At 51.0% G+C, this 12,635-nt stretch overlaps 1 protein-coding gene across 4 annotated transcripts in view; it reads right to left on the reverse strand.

The window, feature by feature from the left end:
• Window positions 1–12,635, reverse strand: part of TACC3 (transforming acidic coiled-coil containing protein 3) — a 623,382-nt gene that overhangs the window by 282,523 nt on the left and 328,224 nt on the right. The window lies entirely within an intron of this gene.

Genomic DNA, 12,635 nt, shown 5'->3' on the forward strand with positions numbered 1-12,635 from the left:
TTTTTATTTGTACACATACAGAGCGAAATAAAACAACCTGAAAAGTGCGCTGTAAAATAGCATGAAACAATTAAACCATCTGGACATTAAAATATAAAACTATTTAACAGTCTTAAAAACATGCAAAAGCACAGAAATACTAAGGATGACTTTAAAAGAGCCTGTAAAGCTTTTCTAAAGGCAAAGTAGCAAGGTGAAAAATTAAAAATGGATAATTTCAAGCTTGTGCAGCAAACTGGCAGGGTTGCCAAATTGCTTCGTTACTGAGACTTTGTATGGGTGCAACTATACATTTTGGCTGCAGAAAGGCAGGGCTGCCTAAAAGCATCACTCCAAGGGGAATATGCACATGCTGAGATGTAACCCGTTGGTGAATGATCATACTTTAATATCCTAGTAATTTGCGAGGTGGCAGAGTACAACGCCTATGTGAATGCAAAGGAGGAGTGTTGAAGGCATCTGAAGGTAACATGGCTTCAATCCAGTCTACAAAAAATACCTGTAATAACTAAACAAAAGGAAAAGGCAGAAGAAACTGATGCAATCTGAGCATAGTACATTTTTCTCATAGGAATGAATTGGGGTTCCAATTATTTTAGGCGGGGGAACGTGAAAAATAGCAACATTTTTCACTGAAAAATCGGGAGTCTCCCGCCTAAATCGGGAGTGTTGGCATGTATGGTTAGGGGTTATCAAAAGTTCAGAAATCTAGTCACCAACAGAAACGATAAAACAAAATGTAACCATTTATTGGGCACATTTTATTTATTAAATGAACACATTTTGTTTTGGCCACTAATAGAAACGATAATAAACTCAGTGTTTAGTAAACCTCTCTAGTAAAAGATATCCTTTAATCCATGCCATGGACAGTATTCCTTTGGTCACAATGTATATATGTTTCCAAACCCCATGGCAAGCTTCTTCATCCCAAAATGGCAGTTGTCTTATGCTTAGATGTAGGTCAACATTGAAACGAATCTTTTTTTTTTACAATTATGTCACATTCAAGACATTGTTATGAAGAGATTTGCCAAGAAAAAAAAGGAATATCGCAATGCAACAAAAAATGCAATCATTTACTGTCGTCTGATCAACAAGTAAATATGCTTACAATAATTGTATTACACAAAATTGCAAGAATGTGTATATTCTCCTAATGCACATATGGTACAAGTCACATTTTCCTTTCCTTAGTACTCAAATGTGACACCTACCTGAAAATTCTATTTCATGAATAGATTTCAGGTAATCAACATATTAAATTTGTATTCTAGATTTTTCAAAATATTTTACATACAGGTTAAGCGTAAATGATACTCAATTCAAAATTCCTATTCAGACCAAGTCCTTTCTTCAGTTATGTTCATATTAATCATTGCTTTCAATTTTTGAAACCCAATTTAATACCATTATAGATTCTTCCTAGAACATTAATTCACATGATTGAAGTAATTAATATATGCATCAGAGTTTCGTCCTTTAGGATCTTACAGTAAGTAAATGTTTGGATACTAAGTGTCCAGCAGCATAACCATGTGCAAGCAAGCTTTCTAGTTTATGGCAAGCGTTATGTTATGCTCATCAGGCCTTGCACATTCTTAAAAATTCAACTAGCGCTGCAGGGTGAGTTCCTTGGTTTACATACTCTACTCAAGAGAAACACACTCAACCTGGTTGACTGCTGACAGAATATTTCCCAGTGCCTTCTGTAAAATGGTGCATGTCACCATAAAAACACTTCATATTTGGTGCAAACGACCCAAAGGCTTGCCATGCACAGTGAACGTCAAATAGAAGTTTGAATATCCCCGTATTTGTTAGCAAGGTCAAGTACTATGTAAATAATCACCCTTCCTAAAATCTCCTCACATATGCGTTTGGGCTAGTAGATATTGCAAGCTCTGCTTATATATGGATTGTCTTTAGCTACGAGGACCAATATATGCCCTTTAGAGTGAGCTGTACGGCAGACATCTTTTAATGTTTCTAATAAGGAGGATCCTGCGGAGGTGGAGGAGTAGCCAGAGGCTGAGGTACAGTGACCGCAGCTGGAGGCGGCAGAGGTTGGCACAGAACTGCCTGAGGAATCGGCTTGGGGGCCAGAGGCAGCGGCACTTGTGGTGCCGCTAGAATCATAGGGAGGACTTCTCTGATGGCGTCCTGGAGGATAACCCCCATCCGAGGTGACATCATGAGCCCAAGGAACCTCTGGAAGAACCCCTCTTCACTGGCTGGAGAGGTGGTAGGGGGTACTGTCGGATTAGCCGGGAGCTGCTGGAGCCGCTGCATACCCTGCCCGTATGGACGCAGGACGCGTTGAGGCCAGTCCCACCCGGACACTTGTTCTTGGCTGAATACCTGGAATGGTGTCGGATGGGTGCCTCTGTATGGTGCGGCGGCCATCTTGTCGAGCTGCCTGCCATGTGCCTGCGACATGTTGCTCGGCTCGCTGGGCCCAGCCTCCTCCAAGACTCTTGCGTGTGGATCACAAGGCCTACCCTGCTCCTCAGGCCTAGGCCCCTTAGGTGCGATAGCCTCGACCAGGGGGTCGGTAGAGCTGCGTTTAGGAGCCCCCCCCCGGACGTATTGCCGGTACAAGGGCAGAGCCCCTCGGATGACAATCCGATACAAGAACCTTCCAGTCCCTAAACACTACCAGGAGGATCCCTCAGCACCAAAGCCGGTAGCTGCAGCAGCCTCGTTGCACATGCTGTTACAAGGACCTGAACGGTTCCCCACGCGCGGGATAGTCCTTGGCCAGGCGTCTCCTTTGCGTGGTGCAATTGAGCATAGTGGCCCGTTCCTTGGGACTGGCTCAGTGTTTCACGAAGTTTTTGAGGTCCTCGGGAGGAGACTTCTGGTAGACCTCCCTCCACCTGGCTAGTCTGTTCTTCAGCGATTTCGATGACAGCGAGCTACACGCTGTACAAGCTTGCCAACTGTGGTCTCGGCCAAGGCAACATAGGCAGATGGCGTGGGGGTCTGAAGTTGGGAAGAGCCTGGTGCAGGATGGACACTTGCTGAACCCTGTGGAAGTCGGCATGCGCCGGGGAGGAGCGTGGCGCATGAGGACCGATTACCTGAATGATAAGACAAAAAACCAAAGACAAAGAAGAAGTCACCACGTGTGAAATTATATGGCCGAAGCCAAACCCAGGAGCGCTGGTGAATTCCGCCCGTTCCCGTCAGCGTGGAAAAGGGGACCGAGGTGTGGTGCCAGAGGGCAGAGGTGGTCATCTTTTTTCGCCGTTTCCTTGTGGAAAGGTCCTTATGGTGTTTAACTCTGCATGCCAAACCAGGTTTGGTCCCTTTGTTCGTGAGCCTTTGGCGGGCATCAGGACTGAAGTCCGCCCCTGGCGTCTGGAGTGGGCAGGAAGTGAGGGAGGTGCCCGAAACTCCCTGTGCTTAGTCTCCTTGGAGACCCAAATGCACTCTGATGTGATTGGCTGGCTGATTGTCCGGCAAGGACAGCGACCCTGCTGGGTGAGTGACAGCTAGACTGGAATGAAAGAAAGGGAGAAAACGGTTTAAAAGGCTAGTCTCCAGGACTGGAAGGCAGAATCGACCACTAATGAAAGAACCGAAGACGAGCTGGAAGAAGACGGCTGCTCAACTACTGGACCGTTGGTTTGCTTGGTGAAGTCCTGCTGCAGATCCAAATTGCCAGATCTCCATTCGACAGAGAAGCTCCTGGGACCAATCAACTCGTAAAGACACCTGGATAGCATTCTCAATGCTGGTTAAGGTTTAACAAGGGAGAGGGAAACCAGTTTGTGTCTTGAAGCAACGGCTACTCGAACCAAAGTGACTCCCTTTGGTTTGCTCCGAGGACGATCCCGTGCAGTGCAGGAGTCCCCCGACGCTCTCCCTCTTGTCCCCCGAGTGAGGCTCAGGAACAGCGAGATCTGCAGGAACTGCCAGGAACCAACGTCTTCAGCTGCATCTTCTTGCTACGCATTAAGGTACTGTGCCATCCGGCCGATTGAGCGATCCTAATTCTTGCAGTCAAAGTTCGTGAAACTTTAACAACTTGCAGGCCTAATCAGCTTGTGACCCAACATATCATTCTTTTTTGCCTAAACTACTTCTGAGAACTTTTACAAGGACTTCTCCATTTGTTACCAGAACTGATCTGTCCTATCCAAGAACACTAGACTATTGACTTTGGCCTGGCCTATTGAATTGAACTGACCCTCCTGGTACACTGAACCTTTGCATGGCCTAACAGAAGTGTTTTCTAATCCATTGTACAAACCTATGTCTTTTTATTCCCATTGAAATGCCATTTGGCTCCTTTTTCAGGGGAGCTCAAACTGTCTCTAGAACTTAGTTTGTCACTGGAGTGTATTTGTGTTTAATATTAAGTTGATGGAGGAAAGGGGACTATGGACGAATAGTACGTTAGTCACTCCGGTGAGTAACTTATAATTACCATTAAGTCCCGTCCCCTTTCCTCCATAATGCATGGGCAATTACAACTGAATGTAGACCCAAGGTGGAGAGGAGACCCTCCTTAAGCAAACAGGTTCCCGAGAACCGCCAGTGCAAAAGCCGCATCAGACCTAGAAGCGGCATCCAAACAGTAATGCTTGCAGAAAGCCGAGGGAGTGGTCCAAGTGGCCACCCTGCTTATGACGTGACAAGGGACATGGCGCTAGAATGCGATGGCCGTTGCCTTGGCCCTCACTGCGTGGGCATGCATGTTGGCCGGAAGCGGATTGTGCTGGCCCTAGTATGCTTCTTTGATGGCCAAGACCATCCAGCGGGATATTGAAGCCTTGGAGGCGTGGTCTTGAGCCTCCGAAAGTGACGAACATGGTGTCGGATTTGCGGAAGCCCTTGGTCCTGTCGAAGTAAAATTTCAGGGCACGCCTGAAATCCAGGCAGTGCAGCACACTCTGCACGTCGTCCTTGGGATCGCCAAAAAACGTAGGCAGGACCATTTCCTCATTCAAGTGGAAAGCAGACGGCACCTTGGGCAGAAATGCTGGGTGTCCCCGCAAGACTAGGTTGTCCTTGTGAAAGGTAGCATATGGTTCCTAGGTGACCAGCGCCTGCATTTCGCAGACTCTACGAGCCGAGGCTGACTCATAAGGCTGTCTTGATGGTGATCAGCCTGATGTCCGCAGATGCCATTGTCTCGAATGGTTTGTGTGCCAGGGCAGCCAAGACTATGTTGAGGTCCCACACAGGGTGCAGCCTCTTGACGGATGGGGCGAACCTTGCAAGCCCGGTCAGATGTTTGACGATCGATTGGAGAAGATACCTTCCTCTAAATTCCCGTAAGCTCCGATGGCTGCTAGGTATGTACGGCTTGTGTCAACCTGCACGCCAGAGTGGGCGAGGTGTGCCGAGAAGGAGAGCATGTCGTCCAAAGTGCATGCCAGGGGAATCGATTTCTTTGGAGTCTGCCCAGTGTCAGAATCTGGTCTATTTGCTTTTGTACTGGGTCCTGGTAGCCTTGCTCCTTGCGCCCTGTATGATTTCCAGATAAGCCTGTGAGAGACTGAGGTGCAGCAGCGATACCTGCTCAGGTACCACGCTGTGAGGGCTAGTTTCTGTGGTGCGGTGTGGATGACTCTGCCACCCTGCAGTGCCAGAAGGTGTGCTGGGCCCGTCGGGAGGTAGACCGGGGCCATCTCCGAGAGGCTGAGCAGCTCCGAAAACCATGGCCTGGCCGGCCACCATGGAGCTATCAGAATGATGTTGAGTTGGCGAGACTCCTTTATTTCGCAAATTACTCTGAATCAGCGGCATGGGCGGAAAGGCGTAGGCCTTCATGCCATTCCATTGAAGACTAAATGCGTCTCCCAAGGAGGCGGGACCCTGTCCCTGGCAGCAGGCGAACTGCCACCTGGCACAACAAGAAGTGCGCTCAAAGAGATCCACCTAGGGATGACTCCAACTGTGGAAGATCTGAATAACAAGGTTGTTTAGCTGCCACTCGAAATCGCCCGCTCCCAGCCTGCTGAGCCTGTCCGCCTCCAGGTTGGATTTCCCCTGGAAGGGTGAATTGCCGTGAGGTAGATGTTTCCCAGGGCCCACTCCCACATGCAGATTGCCAGACTGCACAGAGGAGGGGATCTGGTGCCTCCCTGCTGGTTGACACAGTACATGCTGGTTGGGTTGTCTGTCTGGATGAGGACAACCTTGCCCCTGAGAAGTGGTAGGAATACTCTGAGTGCTAGCCAGATGGTGTTGCGCTCTAGCCAATTGATGTGGTATTTCTGCTCCTGTCAAGTACATGTGTCGTGGACCAAGAGAACATCCAGCTGGCTCCACAGCCCCTGAGCGAGGAATCCGTGGTGACGGTGGCCTGCGGAGTGGGTGGCCGGAAGGGCTTGCCCGTCTGTAGGTTGCAGTCCCTGGACCACCAGGTTAGGTCCGGGTGGAGAGCTGGAGGAACGTTGATAATCTCGGATTGAGAGCCCCGCTCTTGGTTCCATGAGGCCGCAAAGTGAAGCTGAATCCTCCTCATCCTCAGTCTCGTGTGCGGGACGGCTAATAGGACCGCTGTGTGAGAGACGGGCCTCAACGACCGGTGGGGGGTGTCTGTACTTCCGCTCCCTATATGGTGGAGGAGAGGCACAGGAGACCCCAGCCAAGATTCTCTATTCGGTAGCAATGGTCGAGCAATCAAGGCCTAGCTTCTCAGGAGGGGATGCAGGCTGGTTCTTAAGTACAGTGTATCCCCAAGCCCCCACAAAGGAATATCCACACTCTGTATTGGTTAGAACACAATCTTTATACAATCAATAGTTAAGGTTATGTACATTTATCATAATAACTCACTTGGTACTCCGGCAAAATCTACAATGACAAATATTTACAATCCTAAAGTGGTACCACCCTAGATCTCATTAAAGTGCATGAACAATACTGTACAATGTCACACAGACCAATAGAGTGAAACCAGCAATAGAGAGAGGAGAGAAAATAAGGTGGTTGAGCAATAGGCAGAATACTGGCCCCTACCACTGGGCACAGTTCTGTGTGGAGATCCCCCCCACCTGGGCAACCTGTAAATAAAGATATAGCACACGCCCAGTCCATATACTGCTCTGCAAGTCTTATTCTCTCCTAAAATGTTTTTAACCCCCCAATGTACCTGGTGGAGTCGAGCTCCTTGAAGAGACGTCGACAAACGTCGAGGAACTCGCAGTTCGGCGACAGGGAATAGACGGCCCTTCTTGAATGCCTTCCCTTTCAAGCGGGAGGCACGGGGCGTCGAACGTCCGTCGACAAACGAGGTAGAACGATGTCGATGAGGCGGCAGCTTCGTCCGAGCGGTGCTCGTCGGCGTCGGAACGTCGGCGTCCTGCAAGGCGGAGGTGTGCGGGGCAACTCGATGACAATAGTTCTGGACCGCAAAGATCGTAGAGACGGAGGCCCAGCAAGGGCGTCGAGTCGTCTGAGTCTTTGAGGTCGTCGGGTGGCGGGAAACCCACCGGCAGGTTTCTCCTCGGTGCGTTGGTCGTCCTCGACTTTCTCCAGCAGGATAAGCGGTCGACGATGCGGTCGAGAGAGTCCTTCGATTGAATGTTCTTAGGCAAAGGAGCAGACGGCTCCAGTCGTCGGCGGCACGGCGTCAAGTGGTTACCACGGCTGGGCAGCACAACTTCGACGGGCCTCCAGCGGTTACACAAACCTGCAAACCCTGGTCGACGACAATGGACTTCGACGGCGTCAATGTCCGGGTGCTTCACTTCGATCTCCTCAGCGGTCCCGTCTCGGGTCGACAGCCTTTCGAGGGTCTGTCTTCCAGGGCGCTTCGGCGAAGATGGAGCGGTGCTCGATGGTCCCTCGGAGCACGGGAAGAGGGCGCCTTACCAGGTCCTCTCTCGGGTCAGCCCTTGACAATCTCGTCAGCCTTCAGATCGGTCGAAGCAAATGTGGATTGGGACAAGTACCCAGCCATTCAACACTACACACTGCATTCAGGCCAGTTTCGGGCAGGGCTGTCTCAGTCTTTGTCTCTCATGCCAGAAACCAGACAACCACAACAAGGAGTGTATATTGGTCACACACTCCATTCACCCAGGTCCCACCCACAGGAGGTACCCACAACATACAGTCACTGAGAAGGCTCCAGACAGTCTAGCTGGGCCTTCACAACAATACCATACATGGCACTTCCACCCAACAGCCAGTCAGGGGGAAGGGACAGAGACAGGGCTTCCCAGGACTTTGGGAAAACAAGATAACAGGCCATAGAAAGCAAGAGGCCACAGGGGCCATCTTGTTTCCTATCAGGAATCAACAGATCCCAATGGCAGGGCCGGGGTATCCCAAAATGGAGGACACCCGGAGCACCTGTCAAATTCAGCACGGAGCTGCCACCAGCCTATACCCTGCTCTGGGGCCACCCACAGGTGCCCAAAAACATACACTAGGGGCACAGGGTTGTACCCCTACCCATGGGTGCCATAAGGGTATCCCATGGGTCTGTTCACCAAACCAAAAGAGAGAGCTGCACTGCCAGGAGTCCCACATGGACTCCGGGGCAGAAAACATAACAGAACACACGGTAAAAACAGAAAAAGGACAAGGATTCAGAGGCCCTGTCCCTCAGATGCATTTCCAGCATCACACGCTGCCAATCGACCTAGGAGATGTTGGTACCACCATGCAGAAGTCAGTTCTCTGCTGAGGAAATGGGTGGTGGCTCTCTCGATGACCGAGATATTGTCCTCCAATGGAAACATCTACTCGGGGCACGTGTCCCAGATGACGCCCAAGATAGTCAGTCTGCGTGGGCTGCAGCTGTGATTTCTTGCGATTGAGCGAGAATCCCAGATTGTGCAGTGTGTTCATAAGGGCATGGGAAGAGTGGTGGACTGCTTCTGGAGCTGTAGCCCTGTTGAGCCAGTCATCGAGGTATGGGTAGATGTGGAGGCCCTGCGCTCTGAGGGGGGCCGCCACTGCATTCATGAGCCTGGTAAAGACCCTGGGGGCCGAGTTGAAGCCAAAAGGAAGGACCTTGTATTGAAAATGGTAGCCCCTGATCCTGAACCATAGGAAAGAACCTAATTGGGACCTGTGGAAGTGGAGGGGAGGAGAAGCTGGGATAGGGAGGTGGTACCCCATTGGATAATGGGCATGAAGAGCAAGCCTGCCCCCCAATGGAGAAACTTGGACCTGAAGGGGCGTGTCATGCCCTCTTTCCCTCAGAGGCTGTTGGAGGATGGGACTGTAAAATGCCTGTACTTTACTCCTCCCTCGCACCGGTGTTGCTTGCGCCGGTTCCGAGACGGCGAACGGTCCGGCTGCTTGGGTCTCCTTTCATGGAAGCTGCGGAACCCTCCGTACGTACGACCTCTGTCAGAGCGCTGCTGAGATTGGGTGTACGATTTGGGCGTGGTCTTTGTCAGGATGGATAAAAACTTGGCCATTTGTGAGCAGTTTTTCTCCTTGTCCAGCTCTTCGTCTGTGGAAGAGGTCCCCGCCCTCACCCTCGAACAGTAGATCTAATATGCGTTCCTGCACGACCGGGTAGAATTCTTTTTTTGCCCAGAGACAGGCTGTCCTTCTCATGGCGTGGCAATCCAGATGGCACGGCCAGAGGTGTCAATATGGGCCACGGTGGATTCCATTAAGTCATACACCACCAGCTTGGCCTCGGCTAGCCCCACCTTAAAGCGTGATTGGCTCTGAGTGGGGAGTTCCAGGAGGAAGTCCGCAATTTCCCGCCATAATCTTTGGTTGGCGGCAGCCAGCATGGCATCGCCGTTGGCCTGACGAAGATGCAAGGACGCATTGGAATAGAGCTTCTTCCCGTACGCCTCCAAGACATTCTCCTTGCCTAGCAGCGCCGCAGAGGAGAAGGCTGAGGATGAATGAGGCTTGGAGTATAGGGATGCCGCAGTGATCACTGAGGAGTGTGGCTTAGGATGGGCCAAGAGCAAGAGTGTGTATCCCCCTCCATCTACCTGTACTTGGTGTCCAGGCGTCGATTGACCGGCTGGGCCGAGTGGGGTTTGAGTCGGCCCTTCTTGGCCAGGGAGACTACATCTGTTTGCTGTGGAATCCCCATATCCCCATTAAGGCAGAGCGGTGTCGCGTGAGGACTTCCGCCAGAACCCCCTCTGCCGGCTGCTCGACCTCAGGTTGGGGTAGGCCCAGATATTCGCCAGCCCAGCAAGACGTTCAAGGAAGGCCCTGGCTGAGGAGGGCGTGTCCGGATCCTCCTCCTCATCCGTATCCAGTGGATCAAGAGGAGGCGAAGTTGGCGCCAGAGGCTGGGTTAAAGGGTCCGCGACCGGAGGCAGCGGGGGCTTGTACAGAGCCGCGTGAGGAGTCTGTTGGGGAGGCGGCTGCACCAGGGCCTGGGGCGCCAGCACTTGTGGTGCCGCTAGCATTGCTGGAAGGACTCCCCAGATGGCGTCTTTGAGGATATCCCCCATCCAAAGTGAATTCATGAGGCCGGGGAACCTCTAGAAGAACCCCTCTTCACTGGCTGAGGAGGTGCTGACAGGGTAGCTGGGAGCTGCTGCAGCCGCTGCATACCCTGTCCGTATGGACGCAGTGGGAAGCTGCCCTGCGCATAAGGAGGATAGGCTGTAGGCCACGTACCTGGTTGAGGCAAGTCCACATTGACACTCGTTCTTTGCCGAATTCCTGGAATGGCATCGGACGGGTGCCTCTGTCTGGCGTGGCAGCCATCTTATCGAGGTGCCTGCAATGTGTCGCTGAGCGTGCCTCCTCCAAGACAAGTAAGCCCGGTAGGTGGGACACCCTCAACCCGGGGGTCGGTAGAGCTGCGTTTACGCACCCACTCGGACATATTGCCAGTACTAGGGCGTAGCCCCTCGCCCATAGTGCCGGTACAAGGGCAGAGCCCCTCGGGTGAAGACCCAGTAAAATAACCTTCCAGTCCCTCAACACTGTCACCAGGAGGATCCATCGGCCCGGAGGCCGGTAGCTGCAGCAGTCTTGGTGCACGTGCTGGTAGAAGGATCTGACTGGTCACTCCCGCGCGGGAGAGTCCCTGGGAAGGAGTCTCCTTTGCGGGGTGTGATGGAGAATATCAGCCCTACCTTCGTTCGATGTTTCACAAGTTCTTGAGATCTTCCGAAGGAGACTTCTGGAAGAGCTCCCTCCACTTGGCTAGTCTGTTCTTCAGCGCTTTCGAGGACAGCGAGCCACACACTGTACAAGCTTGCCAACCGTGGTCTGCACCAAGGCAACGTGGATAATGCTCTCAGAGCGGCATTAGGCATCTCCAGAAGAGAGCACATCTCTGCCAGTAGCCGTCAGAATAACTGGCTCCCAATAAACGACAACATTCTCTTAAAAACATTGTCACTCACAAAGCTCTTAACAATGCTGCGCCCATCTACCTGGTCGACAGATTCCATAGACAGACCTCCCCGAGACCTTCAAGAACAGCCTACAACGATTGCCTCCCTATTCCTAACTGTAATCGCTCTACCATAGGTGGCAACAGCTTCCCGGTGAAAGCAGCCAAACTATGGAACTCCCTACCTCCCACTCTGAGAACGGACCTTCCCTACCAAAACTTCCGGACTAACACTATCCTTTGGTTGAAAGCAAATGATCATTAAATGTAACAAGTAGCTAGGTTTTACGGTGAGGAGCACCGACCCTCTTCCCTATTGTTTATTTGTACATATCCACCTTATTTCACCTACACTTGTATATACTACCAATGCCAGTAAGATGTTTGCATCACTACACTCTTGCGCCTGTACTATCTGTTCGTAATAGGTTTTATCTTTTATATATCGTGTACTTATATTTGTATGTATATAATTACACTGTTGTAACAAAGCTTTGCAAGTACATGTAACTGCTGCGCCCTGTTACCCGAGGGTATGTGTGCGCATTATAAATAAAACAAACAACGTAGGCAGAGGGCGTGGGGGTCTGAGGTTGGGAAGAGCTTGTTGCAGGATGGACACCTGCTGAACCCTGTAAGTCGACATGCGTCGGGGAGGGGCGTGACACCTGAGGACAGAGTACCTGAATGATAAAAAGACAAAAATATCTGCGCATGGAATTACATGGTCGAAGCCAAACCCAGGAGCGAGGGTGAATTCGGCCCATTCCCATAGACGCGGAAAAGGGGGCTGGGGTGGGGCAACGGATGGCGGAGTTGGGGCAGCGCATGCTCCCTGGGCGAACCCCTGCGCCCTCTAAATTTAAAGGGGAAGAAGGTTTTTTTCTGGTGAAAAAGGTACCGCCATTCCCTTGGAAGGGACGCCCTTGCAGTATGGAGGGAAGGGGTCAGAACGAAAGAGTATGACCCAGAGACCAGTGATTGGTTGCTAGGAGAAAGACAGTTCATGAAACAAACTGATTTTTTCTTTACGAAGGATTCACAGCCTGATGACGGGGAATGTTCATGAGCATGTGAATCCGTGCCAGGACCCATGCTGGACAAAGACCAGTTCCCACTTCACTAGTGCCTTTACAGACTCGCCATTGCCTCCATAAAAGTGACACAAGCCAAAGAGGAAGTTGCCAAATTACCTACCTCTCAGAAATTATGATCTCCAAACAGTGTGCAGATATGAAAGACGTGCCATCAAAGTAGACGGGACATCTGCAAAAAAATATTTAAGCCAGTAAAAATTCAAGGCGACTACCAGAATCAAAGGAGAGCCAAAAAT

Source organism: Ambystoma mexicanum, chromosome 6q (genome assembly GCF_040938575.1).
Source record: "Ambystoma mexicanum isolate Mex_15411 chromosome 6q, UKY_AmexF1_1, whole genome shotgun sequence".
NCBI classification, from domain to species: domain Eukaryota; kingdom Metazoa; phylum Chordata; class Amphibia; order Caudata; family Ambystomatidae; genus Ambystoma; species Ambystoma mexicanum.